At 31.6% G+C, this 18,147-nt stretch overlaps 1 long non-coding RNA gene across 1 annotated transcript; it reads right to left on the bottom strand.

Moving 5' to 3' along the window:
• Positions 1–16,849: 16,849 nt before the first annotated feature.
• On the bottom strand, positions 16,850–17,925 carry LOC126879287 (uncharacterized). Its single transcript, XR_007696027.1, has 2 exons — positions 17,799–17,925; positions 16,850–17,650 (listed from the first exon to the last, which is right to left on the bottom strand). It is a non-coding gene; the product is annotated as an uncharacterized LOC126879287 (long non-coding RNA).
• Between the last annotated feature and the right edge of the window lie 222 nt (positions 17,926–18,147).

Raw genomic sequence — 18,147 nt, forward strand, 5'->3', positions numbered from 1 at the left:
TCAAATATTTATAAAAACTTTGTGTTTAATGGCACTTACATAAATAAATTACAATAAAATTTTGGTTTTGAACAGTTTTATTCATGAAATAATCGCAACAAATTGCACTCGACCTCTGAAATTAATATAGAATTTTTGCTCTCGTGACACCTTGACATAATTTCACTCGCCTTCGGCTCGTGAAATTAAAACTGTCAAAATGTCACTCGGGAAAAATTCAATAATTTCAGAGCTCTTGTGCAATTACTACTGATTATTTCATTCATAGGAGATTCTGACCAATAGAAAGCTACAGAAATCTGAACTAAATCGATAATTTTTGATAATCTCCCGTCGTTAAGTATATTACGTCAGATGCCCTTCGTTGCTACGAAAAAATACATTCAGTGACATTAATGACAATTAATGTTTTAAAAATTATAAAATTGATGACTTTCAATCGTCAAATATTTATAAAAACTTTGTGTTTAATGGCACTTACATAAATAAATTACAATAAAATTTTGGTTTTGAACAGTTTTATTCATGAAATAATCGCAACAAATTGCACTCGACCTCTGAAATTAATATAGAATTTTTGCTCTCGTGACACTTTGACATAATTTCACTCGCCTTCGGCTCGTGAAATTAAAACTGTCAAAGTGTCACTCGGGAAAAATTCAATAATTTCAGAGCTCGTGTGCAATTACTACTGAAAATACATACACAAATTAATTCTTTGACAAGGTTGTCAAAACTAAACTTTCAATATAATTAGTTAGCATGACGACGATCTTGGTTTCCACGACAATGTTTCAAAACGACTGTTATTGTCTACCGATTTGACTTTCGAATATTACGTCAAAATAATTTCATTTCATCGAATTGTCGCGTTAATTTCATTAAAACAGGAACACAATAAGATATATATTTGAAATAAATTAGTAAATAATATCTAAATATTAGTTTATTGCATGTATTATAATTACTTTAAGGCCATATTAACATCTAAATTAACACGCGTGCGGAAAAGTAAAAACCGCGTGCGGAAAAGTAACCCGCGTGCGGAAAAGTAACACGTGTGCGGAAAAGTGAAACTTTCTAAACTAAAATGCGTGCGCGAAAGTAGACATTTTTGCACGCTCGCAGAAAAATAGTTTTTTTAATCCCTATTTTACATAATTAAAGTTATCCACCAGAATAATGTTATCTGTGCAGCATGAAATGGTAAAAAGGTCCTCTAGTTTTGTTAAAAAATTGTTTAGTTTGAAATTATTTTAGGATGACAGAATGTCAATGTAGTAAAAACAAACGGTGTAGCCTTAAAAGTCACTAAAAATATAACCAAATTGCAGAAAAAATTGCATGAAAAATAGGACATGTTCTCTTTAACTGCAACTTCTTGCAACAAGAAATTGCTGCAAGAAGTTGCAGCTTTTCTGTGCAATTTTCGTATGACACGATGCAATTTGTATTGCTGCAAGAAATTGTGCAAATAATTGCGCAATTAGTTGCATCGTGTAAAGTGGCTATTAATTGCAAAAGTGTTTCAAAATAAAATTACCGTTTGACAGAATTATATTCTAAAAACGTTCACGTTGCCGGTCGTTTTGCAAATGCCTAAGTGTAATAGTCCTGTCGCCAGTGGCCTCCTTAATTCAGATGGACTTACCCAAGTTTTTTTATGTATTTTGACCCGTAGAACACGAATTTTTTGGGTAACAGTCGATCCGGGTGTCGATAAGATTGTTATAAACAAAGAACTTGAGGAATCACATAACAGCGATTTTTCGCAAAACAAAACATTTTTTTGTATTTTTTGGGTCATTCTACGTAAAAAAATGTTTTTACAAGTTTTTTCGTAGGATGCATAGTTTTCGAGATAAACGCGGTTGAACTTTCAAAAAATCGAAAAATCGCAATTTTTGAACCCGAATAACTTTTGATTGAAAAATAAAATAGCAATTCTGCTACCCCATTTGAAAGTTCAAGTCAAATTCTATCGGTTTTGATTACTTTCATTGCTAAAAATTATTTTTTTTATTGTTAAACAAAGCTATAAACACATAGTGATTGAATGATATTTTCAATGCATTTCTCATTTGAAATCGAACGAGTAGGCAGGCATACAGAATTTCTACGTTGATTACGTACATTAAAACGCATGCATTGGGCACGGGAAACACTATGTGTTTATGGCTTTGTTTAGCAAATAAAAACTTAATTTTTAGTAATGCAAATAATCAAAGCCGATAGAATTTGACTTAAACTTTTAAATGCAGTAAGCGGAATTGCTATTTTATTTTTTAATCAAAAGATATTCGGGTTCAGAAATTGCAATTTTTCGATTTTTTGGAGGTTCAACCGCGTTTATCTAGAAAACTATGCATCCTACGAAAAAACTTGTAGGACCATTTTTTGCTGAGAATCACCCAGAAAATACAAAAAAAGTTTTGTTTTGCGAAAAATCGCTGTTATAAAATTCCTCAAGTTCTTTGTTTATAACAATCTTCTCGACATCCGGATCAACTGTTACCCAAAAAATTCGTGTTCTACGGGTCAAAATACATAAAAAAGACTTGGGTAAGTCCATCTGAATTAAGGAGGCCGTTGTACCCCCCTGGCGACAGGACTATAAAGTCATTTTGTAAAAATGAAAACGTTATACAAATTACCTAGTCCTCACGAAAATGACTAGGCTTTTGCAAGAATGTCTGCATTTCATACTTGACTACGACATATTATGCACTTTATACACATTTTTATAAAAATATGAAAAATATTACATTTTTCCATTTCTTATGCATGTTGCATAAGTATTTGGCTAAGTCTAATAATAACCATCGTTTTATTATCATATTTTTCAAATTTGCGTATGATTTTCTTTAACATTAATCAATTAAAATTAAAATAACTTAAATTTATATAGATTTTTTTATAGAAAGAACTATAACTAATACATATAATAAGAAATACTAGAACATAGAAAGTTTATATTTATTACCTTATCTGTATTCTCCAGAGGATCGCATGTGCAGGCTCATTAATATTTGCAGAAAAGTAAGTACTAGGTCTCATATTATCATTATCAATATTTGGATCGTGCATTGTTTTATCTGTTTTGGGCGTAAAATTCTACGTCTTTTCATTTTTAAATAATGAATTAAGTAATTTTACAGATTTCTCAATAGTTATTGTTAAATTGCTATTATCACTAAATAAATCACTATTTTATTTGTATATTTACTAACGTAATCAGAGCTAATGGCTAATACAACAATAATATTCACTTTGATATTTACTTCAGCGCAACCATCGTCGAATTGTCAGAAAAATATGCCTAAATACTGGACTGGGAATAACTTACCTGAATGTTCAATATTTGCAGAACATCTGTGACATCTCTTTGGGAGATTAGATTTTAAACTTAATAGATATTCCACAAATATACGACTGTTTTGGATTATCTCGACAACGAATATTTTACTGTGCAAAATATGAAGAACGAAAGTATATTGCAAATTACATTGTTGCTTATTTGGAATAATTATTATTAGAGCCATTTACTTTTGTACTTCTTATGTAGCATACTAAAATATTCGTTGTCGCGGTAATCCAAAACAGTGTTTGACAGCTCTCGATTTTTCTATTTTTTTAGGATCATTCGTTTGATATTTATTTTCGTTTGGGGGGTCATGACCCCCCATGTATCCGCCACCAGGGACGTATCTTGCCATTCCTGCGCCCTTGGCGAAATTCAATGCTCCCGCCCCCACCCCCTTCCCACAAAGAACGAGACTCCCATTAATTGCAACCACAATTCACATTCACTATGCAGAGGGACTGTAATGTAACAATTTTTAAATAGTTGTAGGTGTAGGCAAATTACTACAACTACTACTTTAAAATGTATTAGGCCTGGGTTAAAAAACAGTAACAATGAAGGAGGTGAAACGAATTTCGACTGGATTCAAGTTCTCTGTTTAACCCAGATATGACAATACCAAGAGGCACCTTTAGGAAAATATTCCAATTTACGGTTCAGACAACCCGTATGAAACGAGTCTGTGTACTCGTACCTGTGTACTCATACTGAAAACTAATACAGAGTATGTCATTAGTAAAATAAGCAAATCTACGGTTTCGTTTTGATTTAAATCTGTCTGCCTCCATCCTCCGATAGCCTCCTTGACAACAGGTAGACCTAGAAATAGTACTATCGGAGGATGGAGGGAGACAGATTCAAATAAAACGAGACGGTAGATTTTCTTATTGAAGTTATACTTCTTTAGGCACGAGGGTAAATTTTTATTTTTACTGGGCGCATGCGCACACTGACAGTATGGTATGAAACGTTATACGGGATCTGATTGGGTGTTAAAATCATCTGTCAATAATTGCTCAAATGGAGATTCTGGATAAACAAGATGTTGTGTATATTAGTTTTTATTGTTGTGAGGACAGAGACAAAAAGCAAGTTTATAATTATTGTAGTGACTTTTTAAATAGTTTTTAAAAGCAACAGGTACGTACCTTACTTTAAATGTTTCAGTATTGTAATAAAGAATTACAAATTAGGTTAATACCTATTTGGAAAATGTACCTGCCTAGCTAGTAGGTAATGCTTTGATTTACATAATTTGATTACCAACAAAAATCTCCATCTAATATATTGCTTTTTTAGTCTATATTTTGTCGTATTTTAATTCCACAAGAATCAAACTTATTTGATTAAACTAACATAATAAGCAACAAACTGTCTAAAAAATTTTAAAACGTTTGGTTGCTAGGTATATCTTCACACGTCATTCACAATGTCTCGGTAGTTAAATTCTGCGTGGGGTGAGTTCAAAATAATCTAAACGTGATAGACGCAGGTTCAATTCCCAATGGAAATTTTTATTTTTTTATATTTATTTTTTATATTTATTTTATAAGTATATTTATTATATTTTTTTTCAGAAAATACGTATTTAGTTACAATTTTCTCAACAATTGTTCAGAAATAATTTCTTTGGTTTCATTTTTCAATGTGTTTGCGTGTGTTTTATTCTTTTATTTTTTTAATTTTTCGTATTTTAATAAAAATTTTTGGAAAGTAGTAAGTATTAAAATTAGTTTAATAATAGAAGTACACACCCATTCTTTTTTTACTAATGCCATACTCTGTATTAGAGTACACAGATTCGTTTTATACGGGTTCTCTGAACCGTAAATTGGAATATTTTCCTAACGGTGCCTTTTGGTATTGTCATACCTAGGTTAAACAAAGAACTTGAATCAAGTTGAAATTCATTTCACTTATTCCCCGTTAGAGGGCGTTCTACCCATACTGCGATATAAATAGTTTTAATTTATATCGAGAAACTACGGTCGTGCTGGTGTACATTTGTCTTCCTCAGAGCCTCCTTGACAACAGGTAGACCTAGAAATAGTACTATCGGAGGATGGAGGGAGACAGATTTAAATCAAAACGAAACCGTAGATTTTCTTATTTTAATAAAGGAGGTATTTTTGAGACATTATTTATTTTACTTATTTATAAAATTATTCTACTCACTACTACAATACATGTAATATTGTGATTCACAATTTGTGAATATGTTACATTCATGACAAAATGTACTTACTTACATAAACTACCATAACTATGCACTTATGTTCATATTACTTTCAGCGAAAACATACAGTGGAGCCCCGATAAGTCGGCACCTGATAACCCGGAAGTCCGGCTAACCCGGACCGATTTTCATCAGACAAATATTTCAACAATAAAAATATATGTAATATAATATTTGATAGATAATGGGTATTTGTGTAATTAGAATTATACGATAGTAAAAATGACTCATGGTACATGGCGTTCATTGTTTCGGATTATCGGAAACAACAGGCCCCTGTTACTCCTTTATTTATTTCAAACTGTCTTAGCATTGTTTAAAAAAGACTAAAAGACTATTTAAAAAATTATTTTTTAAACAATGGTCTTAGTCTCCACTGTTCTGATTGTGACCGTATTGTGTGTGTGTGTGTGTGTGTGTGTGTGTGTGTGTGTGTGTGTGTGTGTGTGTGTGTGTGTACCTAGTACAGTCGTATTTCAATTATAACTGAGTTTATTTGTAAGTATACCGTATTTTATTAATTTTTTACCATATTCTCCGGCTAATTTATAAAATTAAAATCTTGGATTTCCTAAAAGTTTTTCTTCCGCTAATTTTGCGCCCCCTCACTCTTGCGCCCTTGGCGGGCGCCTCTTTCGCCAACCCCCAAATACGTCCCTGTCCGCCACTGACTGTACTCTGTGTCTGTGTCGTTTCGTTACACCCACCTCTTGTTAGATTCACACAAATATTACACATACCTATTACACAAAATACCTTTTTTATTTCTCTTTATTATAACTTTATTATGTATACTTTATTATAGGAACTTCATTAATGCACGATAAACAGCAAACACAAAGATATCTTAGGATGTATTATATTGTATGTAATAACTTAATAAAGACAAAATTCAGATAATGGCGCCCTATGAAACATGCACATTAAAAGAGGTTTATTTCTGTTCTGTTCCTTCCAAACATTATTTCTTAGACCTTTAGAGTCAGTACGGTTGTATATTGCAAGCGGGTTTGCCATTCTGTGAATTATCATAAATAAATCCTCCTTCAGTATTCCGCAACAATTAACAGCGATAATCCCCTAAAAGTACCTGCCTAATACTACCTTTTACGACCGATAGCGTGAAGAGCGACAACGTTGTCAAGAAGATTCTCATTTAGTTTGGCGGGAAATTTAATAGTTACAAAATGCATATTTAAGATTTAAATTTGTAGTGTCTAATTATTGTAAGTTCTATAATTACCGATGCGCGATGTAGCTCCGTTATTCTGAAAAAGTTTACCATCGTTTTATCATCATCTAATATTATATAGGTTTAATTAAAATAATTTTAGTGGTTCAGTGTTTTAATCCAATGATGAAAAAATATGTGACTACATTTATTAGAAGCTTCTTGTATTCTAGTATTCTACTAATAATATTGCTTTGATTAAATCAAGAAGCTATATATAATTACTCGTAATAATAGTCGCGTTTTGTATAAAATCTCCATGGACCACAAATGGATGTCCAATGTACGTTGAAATCAAACGTCCAATCGACGTCGCGTAATGGACGTACATAGTACGTCCAGTTTTGGTCCATGGACGTTTGGACTTTAAATGTACGTTATATGGACGTCCATCGGACGTTGTGTGCTATATGGGCACTGTACTTGGTATTGGGGTTACTACACCCCGTTGCATTGAACGGCATATACCTAACCTGGTCTATGGTTAATATGTCTATGGTCTTACACCCATCTAAAATCAGTGGGTAATCGACGTACGAGCCATAATATACCGCGGTTATAAGAACGACGGTTTTACTCGCGGGTGCTCGCGGCTCGTTGGTGCTGATCGACTAGCGAATCGTTAAGCTTTATAATACCATAATTTTGGCAGATACAAATCTGAAGAGCTGTAGGAAGCTCGTAATACAAATTATTTTTTTTCTTGACATCGGCTGTAGTTGCGTTCAGTTCATATTTTTTATGATCTCCAAGAGTTGTGGTATACGTATAATACATACATATTATGCGGTAAATCGAATTTCTTTGTTTTTGTCTTCTGACTATGTAGATTTCCATAAAACAGGGCAATCTCGTAAGCCATAAATAAACTCAAATTCAAAATCGTGACTGAGACCTTCGGACATCCATATTAACACGTTGACGGACAGAACGTCTATAGACGTCTAATTTCCATTGATGTAATGTGACACAACGTCTATAGACGTCGCTATTCTACTTTGCAAAATACAACAGTAGTGTCACAAAACTTGCTTATACATTTGATGCACTGTCCGTCAACGTGTTAAAAACAGTCCTTCCACTGCAGTGGTCGCCGAAAATTGCCCGCTCGGCTCGCCAGCCGTGATCGACGCACGGTTTTGAATAGGGAGCCGAGTAAAAAATAAAACAAACTGACGAGCCACGAGCCAGGCTCTTCGGTATATAAAACCGCGATATTGCAATGATACACTGGCGAGCTTTACCGACGAGCCACAAAACCGCGGTTTTACTCGCCTCTCGATCAGGGCCTTACAGTCTCTACACCAGTGATATGGGAGAGAGGGGATACGACATAAGGGATAATTTTGTATTTATACTAAATGGGACCACTTGATTTGACACTTTTGTGCTACATCCAATATGGCGACGAGCAGGTTTTTATGTTATACAGGGTGCGCCAAACCTCTGGTCTTCTTTGATTACGGCTAAACTATGAGATATACAAAAAAATGTTTATAACAAAACTAATGTGTATCAAAGAGGTCTATAATTTAAAATTATTTTCAATTATACAGGGTGAGTCAGAACGACGGTATGAACCAAAGTTGAATTTTTTTAATGGAACACCCTGTATATTAAATCATTTTTGAATATATTATTTAAAAATATGAAAAATTTGTATAAGGTCTTATAGGCCTAAAGTTAATAATTTTCGAAATATTTACATTTTTATTGAGAAAAATGGTAATATTTATAGGGTTGTGGATTATGTTTCCAAGGAAATAAAAATTTAGGTGATAGGTCAGTTTTTAAAATATAGTGTTATTTTTAAATAATTTAATATTTTTTACTTTTAGCCATAAAATATACAGTGTGATCACTATTTGCAAATACAAAATTTTCTCATTTTTTTTAAATGGGACACCCTGTATATTAGTTTTGCGTTTTGTAGTAAATATTACAACCTTTCTTTTGGTATAAGGTTGTATGTACCTAGCATGTTTCGTTTTGTAGATATTTTTTAAAAACTATAGATTTTACGTTTTGCGGATTTTTTATTTAAAATTTTTTTTGAAAAAAAAATAATTATAATCTGGTTTTAGAAACATACACTAACATATAAAATATGAAAATAAAAACGTAATTAAAGATTAAAATAAATCGTATGCTAGTACAACTCAATTGAATTTAATAACTTTAAATTATTTTACCAAAAATATTTTACCATATTAATGAATGCATAAATTAGTTACTAAATTAAATAAACAACCAAATTTTAAATCAACCGTAGTAATTTTTCTACTACCGCAACTTTCCTGTACCAAATTAATTGTTAGTTAAATTGTATTTAGTTAAACTTTTAATTTACCTTTTAAATTTACTTACATACATCTTGAGAATATAAAAATTATTATAAAGTATGCTTTGCAACAAATGAATGTTAAATGTATCAGCCAAATTATTTATTAATATAAATAGTATTTACTGGTGTCACAAAAACTGGTAATACTTTTGTAGTTGAAATTTTTGTAACAATTTTTTATATTTTAAATTTTAATTTTTTAACCGAAAAATTTTTGGATATGACATTTGTTTTAGGCGAAACCATTAGAAAATATTACCAGCTTTTGTGACACGAGTAGTTACATAGATACTATTTACTTCTTAATATACTTCCATAACGTTCATTTGTTTCAAAGCATACTTTATACGTTCTCAAGGTGTAGGTAAATTAAAAAGTTATTAACTGATCTTACTCGTAAATACAATATAACTAACAATTAATTTGGTACAGGAAAGTTGCTGCGGTAGAAGAATTACTACGATTGATTTAAAATTTGGTTGTTTATTTAATTTGGTAACTAATTTATGTATTCATTAATAAGGTAAAATATTTTTTGTTAAATAATTTAAAGTTATTAAATTCAATTGAATTGAACTAGCATACGATTTATTTTAATCTTTAATTACGTTTTTATTTTCATATTTTATATTTTAGTGTATGTTTCTAAAACCAGATTATAATTATTTGTTTGCAAAAAATTTTTTAAATAAAAAATCCGCAAAAACGTAAAATCTATAGTTTTTTTAAAATATCTACAAAACGAAACATGCTAGGTACATATAACCTTATACCAAAAGAAAGGTTGTAATATTTACTACCAAACGCAAAACTAATATACAGGGTGTCCCATTTAAAAAAAATGAGAAAATTTTGTATTTGCAAATAGTGATCACACTGTATATTTTATGGCTAAAAGTAAAAAATATTAAATTATTTAAAAATAACACTATATTTTAAAAACTTTGACCTATCACCTAAATTTTTATTTCCTTGGGAACATAATCCACAACCCTATAAATATTACCATTTTTCTCAATAAAAATGTAAATATTTTGAAAATTATTAACTTTAGGCCTATAAGACCTTATACAAATTTTTCATATTTTTAAATAATATATTTAATATACAGGGTGTTCCATTTAAAAAAATAAAACTTTGGTTCATACCGTCCGTCGTTCTGACTCACCCTGTATAATTGAAAATAATTTTAAATTATAGACCTCTTTGATACACATTAGTTTTGTTATAAACATTTTTTTGTATATCTCATAGTTTAGCCGTAATCAAAGAAGACCAGAGGTTTGGCGCACCCTGTATATGGAATATGTTATTAATTAGTCATTAGAATTATTAATGGAATGGTGGGCTACAACAATGTTGTAAACGACCTATTGGGACAAAGTGAGGTTTTAATACAATATTATTGTATAGTATTTTTACTACAAAAACGTTATTACGTAGGTCAAAATTTTTGACGTAAGAGAACTGTCAAAACATTAGAATGTGACTTTTCATTATTGCCATGTTTATTATAAACATGGCAATAATGAAAAGTCACATTCTAATGTTTTGACAGTTCTCTTACGTCAAAAATTTTGACCTACGTAATAACGTTTTTGTAGTAAAAATACTATATATCCAAAAACCAATGCGAGCATCTTTCAATCTGGCTAAAAACATTTTGAATTCCCTGAGTTTTTCGTACCGAAATGTTGGTATCCGTATGTTCATAAATAGCTTGTCAATATGTTTTTTTCATCTCCTGCATAATCTCAATTCTGTCGCTTACAACATTGTTGTAGCCCACCATTCTATTTATATATTTATATAATATAATATAATTTTATAATTATATATTTTATACAGAGCAGAATATACCATGATACTATAAATAACAAGATAATATATTACACATCCGGAAGTCGTGACGTAACTGGAGACCGGCAAGTTCGTAATGGTTCGTAATCATTCGTAATGTCCGATTACTTTAAATTGTTCGCGGTTGTATTTTATATTTTATCTTTGACAGTTATTTTGACTGGAATCTCGACACTAAATTTTTTTCGAATACATTGAAGTTTAATTTTATTTTGCTAATTGAATAATTTCATCACATAATGCATACAAATCCCATTTAACTTTAACAAGAATTAAAATTCAACTTCCGGTCTCCAGTTACATCATCAATGCGCGAGGTCAGACGTATTTGCGCTATGGGAAAATACTATCTCTTTATTTATAGTATCATGGAATATACTACCAAAGAGTTGTTCCGCCATATTGGATGGAGCGTTTTTGCGAGTGAAACTGAGCCCATCTACTTCACCGTATGCCGCATCCCCTCCCTCCCACATCACTGCTCTACACAGACAGGATTTCTCTCACCAGCCATGGTTCGCTCCGGGAGTTGTACAAATATTTAAGAAAATGCCTAATGTACATAGTCAAGTCAAACGTAATTTATTATAGTACAATATTTATTTTTAGATTCAGTAACATCAAAAATACTCACTTTTATACCATTCCTATATCTTTAAAGTGCACTTTACATCAACAATAAATTGAACAATAAATTGACCAAGTTATTCAAGGCCAAATTTGACGTGTTCTCAAAGCACAATTTGACATCCGGCCCTGGATTCCGTGCACTGTAGATATCTACACGTCGCTTTCTATCGATGTCAATTTTCGTAAAAATATTAGAATTTTTAACTTTAATTGAATTATTTTCTAGTTTCGATAGATTATACTCTAATTGATGCTGAAGTGACACTTAGTAAAACAAGAAAATATTTGAATTAAAACTAAAAATTCAAATATATTGACATTAATAGAAAGCGATCGGCGCGATGTCAATATATTTTAATTTTTAGTTTTAATTCAAATATTTTCTTGTTTTACTAAGTGTCACTTCAACATCAATTAGAGTATAAACTAGCAAAACTAGAAAATAATTCAATTAAAGCTAAAAATTCAAATATTTTTACGAAAATTGATATCGATAGAAAGCGACGTGTAGATATCTACAGTGCACGGAATTGTGGCCCTGATTTGTTCGTTATTAACTTGACGTCAATAAATTCGTGAATTTCTTGAAAGCAAAATTTTCTTGTCCTCAAAAAAATTGAAGGAACTTGGAATAAATGTTGTAAAAATGTCAATATGTTCAATAGTACCAATGCAATGATTTTTTTATTAGAAGCTTTTGAATGTCGTTTGTTTGTTTGTTTGAGTAAAGTGTTTGATTTGAAACAGAATAGAATAGAACAGATTAATAAAATAAATAAAATAGAGAGATAGATTAGAATAGATATATAGTATAGAATAGACTTGAAATAGAATAGAGTAGAATATAATAGAATAGATGTAATATATATGTAGATACTTACTAATAAAGTATTTGATTTAAAACAGAATAGAGTAGAATGTAACAGATTAAATGAAATATATATAGATATATTAGAATAGATATATAGTATAGAATAAAGTAAAATATAATATAATAGGTGAAATGATTGTGAAAAGCAATAGTTTTAAGTACCTAGGATCGGTATTACAGAGTAATGGAGAAATAGATGGAGATGCATGCAGTAGAATTAGGGCTGGATGGATGAAGTGGAAAGAAGCGAGTGGTGTGTTGTGTGACAGAAAAATTCCAATGAAGCTGAAGGGAAAATTCTATAAAACAGCCATAAGACCGGCTATGATGCACGGAACTGAATGTTGGGCAGTGAAAAAGAAAGCGGAACAACGAATGCATGTGGCGGAAATGAGAATGCTTAGATGGATGAGTGGAGTGACAAAGAAGGATAAAATTAGAAATGAGTATATTAGGGGAAGTCTAGGTGTGGCACCAATTGATGCCAAAATGAGAGAGCATAGGTTAAGATGGTTTGGTCATGTTCAACGTCAAGATGTTAATCACCCAATACGAAGAATAGCTGAAGTGCAGATTCCTGGAAGGAGTAGGAGAGGAAGACCAAAGAAGACGATAAGGCAGGACATGTTGGTAAAGGGGATTAACATTGATATGACCCAAGATAGAATTGTGTGGAGAAATGCAATTAGGGAAGCCGACACTGCATAGGGATAAGGCAAAGAGAATGATGATGATGATAATAGGTGTAATGTGTAGATACTTATATAGAATAGGTTTGAAATAGAGTAGAATATAATAGAATAAAGAGACTATATACCTACATAGATACATCCCTAATAGCACAAGGATGTCCTTCACGGACTTTAGGGAGGTCCATTTTCATCCAAGGAACATCTTAGGGGACGTAAATTGGACCTTAACACGACGTCCTATTTTGGTCCAAATGCCACGTTGCGAAACGTCCAATGGACGTCAACCTAACGTCCGAGGGGACGTTCAGTGAATGTCAATTGGACCTTCATAGGACGTACCAGTTTCGTCCGATGTCTTGCTGCCGAACGTCCATCTAACGTATTGAGAGGACCTCCGGTGGACATCTAGCATCGATATTTAGACCTGTGGAGAATGTATTGTGGGAAATAAAAAATATATTTTTAAGGAACTTATATTTTATATTAAATTACAATTATTGGATATTACATTATTTACATTAAATTACAATACACTTCTCCAAGAAATTAACGCACCACCTTAAAAATGGGGCATTTTTGATGTTTCGAATTTTCTAAACCTGTTGTCCCATCTGAGTGATTTTTTTATAATATAGCCTAGGTTATAGGTTACATCCTTAAGCTTGTCATGCACGGGGAGCTATACTGTAATATATGTATATTATATCATATCGCTCTCTATAGTAATGAGTGAGCCTGCAGACAGGGAACTAATGGTTCCTTATGTGCAGGCTCACTCATTACTATAGGGAGCGATGTGATATAATATATATTACAGTATAGCTCCCCGTGCATGACAAGCATAAGGAAGTAACCTATAGCCTAGGCTATATTATTATAAAAAGATCACTTAGATGGGACAACAGGTTTAGGAAATTCGAGACATCAAAAATGCCCAATTTTTACGGTGGTGCGTAATGCACTGTATATATAGGTATACAAATATTACAGGCTGTAACAAAAATAAAATTTTTGTGTTTATTTAGTTGGCTATCTATTATAGTGTACAATAATATCTAGAATATTTTGAACAAACTAAAAACACGAATATATCATCGAAAAATTAATAAAAAGGTCTTAAAATGCTTGGTTAGATATTAAGATCTAGTTAAAAAGAAACCAAAAACTGTATATTTTCTACAGAACCTAGATTATGAATTTTTTAGCCAGCTAATCCCATTTATTATACAGGGTGTCCCGAAAAGATTGGTTGTAAATTAAATCACATATTCTGGGACCAAAAATAATTTGAATGAACCTAACTTACCTTAGTACAAATATGCACACAAAAAAAGTTACAGCTCTTTGAAGTTACAAAATGAAAATTGATTTTTTCGAATATATCGAAAACTATTAAAGATTTTTTATTGAAAATGTACATGAAGCATTATTATTGCAGTAACATCTTAAAGAAAAATTATAGTGAAATTTGTGCACCCCATAAAAATTTTATGGGGGTTTTTGTTCCCTTTTCTCCCCCCCCCCCAAAGTTTTGGGTACGTTCCAATTAAATTATTTCTGCAGTACCATTAGTTAAACACTGTGTTTTTAAAACTTTTTTACCTCTTTCTATTTTTTCGATAAAGCTCTTTTTATCAAGATATGGCTTCTTTTTAAAATGGTTCAAAATATATCTAAAAATGTAAATCTTAAATAAATTTTCATATTAATAGTCTCTATAATCATACGTAACCATATACAAATATGTGGTGGATTTGACAAATATTAAAAATATCACGATTAAAACTGACTTTTCAAAAAAGTACTACGAGGCAAAAAAGTTTTAAACACATTCTGTTTAATAGTACCACAATAATAATTCAATTGTAACTTACACAAAAGTTTGGGGGGGTTTAAAACCCCCATAAAATTTGTATGGGGTGTCGGGTGTCCAAATTTCACTATACAGTGGAACCTCGATTATCTGTCTCTCTATTAACTGTCGCCTCTGTTAACCGTCAGGGTCCATACATAAGTTGTTATATTGACTACATAAGTAAAAATTTAGTCATCAACTCATTTTGTTTGAGCATTGCGATAAGCCAAACGAAATTCGTTGAAATGTACACGTGCAGTAATGCCACCACCGCATTTTTTATGTAAATAAGTTTTGTTCTTATTCAGGGTTCCGGATTAAATTTCAATTTAAATCAGTAATGATAAATGATACCATGCTCTTAGAGTTCTATTTTTAGAATCGCAAGCCGAAAATAAAATCACACGGCACAATAATTATTAGATTTGATGATTTTACGTCGATTAAGAAATTCAGCTGTTGCAAAATGTGAAGTAATAAAACAAACAAAGATTTCGGAATATTTTAAATCAAACTGATTCGACTGTACTAACATAAATACCTCTTTTATTGTCAAATAAAACATACAAATACAATTTGAGAGCTATATGTACTATGAACTTTTATTTTTTTTTAATGTTCTGTTAACCGTCTTTTCGATTATCCGTCATACCCTTGGTCCGGTGCCCTGACAGATAATCGAGGTTCCACTGTAATTAAGATGCTACTGCCATAAACTGTCACATGTCCATTTTCAATAAAAAATCCCTAATAGTTTTCGATATATTGGAAAAATAGATTTTCATTTTGTAACTTCAAAGGGCTGTAACTTTTTTTCTGTGCATATTTGTACTAAGGTAAGTTAGGTTCAGTCGAACTATTTCTGTTCCCAAAATATGAGATTAAATTTATGGCCTGTATTTTTGTTACACCCTGTATATATATATACATTATATATATATATATATATATATATATATATATATATATATATATATATATATATATATATATATATATATATATATACAGGGTGTTTGGTAAAGAATGAGCCATAGCTTAACCTTACGAGTCCTGAGGTTAAAATAGGTCGATTTAAGCTAACTTACCTTAGTATGAAAGTTGATAATAACTGAAATACAGTGTGTGATAGTTCCCTAATAACACCAAACATTCCATGTATGTTCCTAGAATGTACACACAGGACATTGAAAACATTCCTGGAATGTCCTCAAAAGCACAGTAACATCCCCTGAATGTCCCAAGAAAGTCCTCTGTCAGCATTTTAAACATTCCCTGAATGTCTTATTGGAACATTCCTTTAATCACAAATGTTCTTAGGACATTCAAAGTATATTTTTAGACATTCCCTGGATATACCTAGTCACTGATGTGACATAATAGGTTTGTTCCAACATGAACCTTTGGACGGTCCAGAATCCATCACACCGATCACCGTCCTGTGCAGTACCATAGAATGTATTATTTCGTTCCGATGAAACGTGAATTATCTAGTAACAAAACGGTAATCTGTCAGTTCTTAATCGTGTTGAAACAAACCTAAAACCTCCGATTTGTTTTTTCATGAGTTTTGTAAGAGAGACTAAAAACTTTTTTTACAGTCACCTGTTTTCATATGATATTTTTTGACATGTGAAAACAGAGATGACCCTAAAAATGGTTTTTCGTCTCCTACAAAATTCATGAAAAAGCAGATAGGAGGTATTGTCACATCACCGACGATATACCAGAAGTATATGTGGCCATACCAAATAATACATCCTTGATAAATATAAACATTTTTATTGCACAAAATCTTGTCATATATTTTTTTCCATAATCATCACTACGATGATGATTCATTTGTATTGAATTGTACATTTCAATTCTCTGATGTTTGGGAAAAAGGGCTTAAGTCAGAATTGCACATCGATAATGTTTTGATGATTTCTGGACCAGAAAAATTGGCTCTTTTTATTGGTACATACAGTTTAAGTCTGCAACACTTTTTTTCTGGTCGAGAAATCATCAAAACATTATTGATGTGCAATTCTGACTTAAGCCCTTTTTGCCAAACATCAGAGAATTACAATCTGGTCATAACTGACCAATGAGCAATTTTAATTTAACCTAAATTACTACTGTTCATTAAAATGAAGAGCTTACCCCATAGCATCTCTTATCTAATCTAACAAGATTGTGCACTATTCTAACATACACAGGCACACAAGCACTACGCTCTGCTTTTCACTATCACCTATCACTCAAACTAGTTCAAAAGGCTTTGTCCTCTTCAATCTTCTAGTTTGTCCAGTAGTAGATATCGAGGAGCTGGATTTCCTCAATATTCTCATACTTATGAAGTCATGACTTCCTGCTATCTTCTTGATGATTATATTATCCAGGTTCCATTCCTAGGTCTTAATATTTGTTTATAAAGTAATATCTTATTATGCATCGACAATGTGGAGTTTCTTCCAACTAGTCAATACAATTTTTATAGGTATCTTTCTTTTGCCTTTCATAGCCACAACAAGGCTATAATACGTTTCCTTCCTAGTTTTTTTGTAGACCACTTTCAGCTGATTCTAAAAAATTAAAATGAATGGTAATTTTTCTATTCTTTACAATTAAAAATCAAAAGAAATAGGTACTACTATTTACAGGTAATAATATGCATAAATAATTCGTTTCCTAAAGAATACAGAAAACTGAAAACGTTTTTATAATACTTACATAATTGTTTAAACAAAAGAGACCCAGCCAGAGCAAAACGCAAAACTAACAGACAGAACTGCAAAAAAAAGCCACTAATTTCCATTTTCCCACCCCCTTATCTTATATGCATTTTCCAATCAAAATTTTTAGGTTGTCAACATGAACGACTCAACCTCAACCAAAGAATACATATCTATATCTATATCTCCCAAGAACCGACACAAACGGATTATCTATGAACTAAATTTTTATGCGCATGTGCCAGATCGGCCATTTCTCAATTTGTATGAATAGCAAATAATTTTGGTGACATTTGTCTTCATTCTTGACCTGTGCTTGGTGGTGTGAACAGCGCTTGGCCCCGCGT

Source organism: Diabrotica virgifera, chromosome 1, assembly GCF_917563875.1.
Source record: "Diabrotica virgifera virgifera chromosome 1, PGI_DIABVI_V3a".
NCBI lineage: Eukaryota > Metazoa > Arthropoda > Insecta > Coleoptera > Chrysomelidae > Diabrotica > Diabrotica virgifera.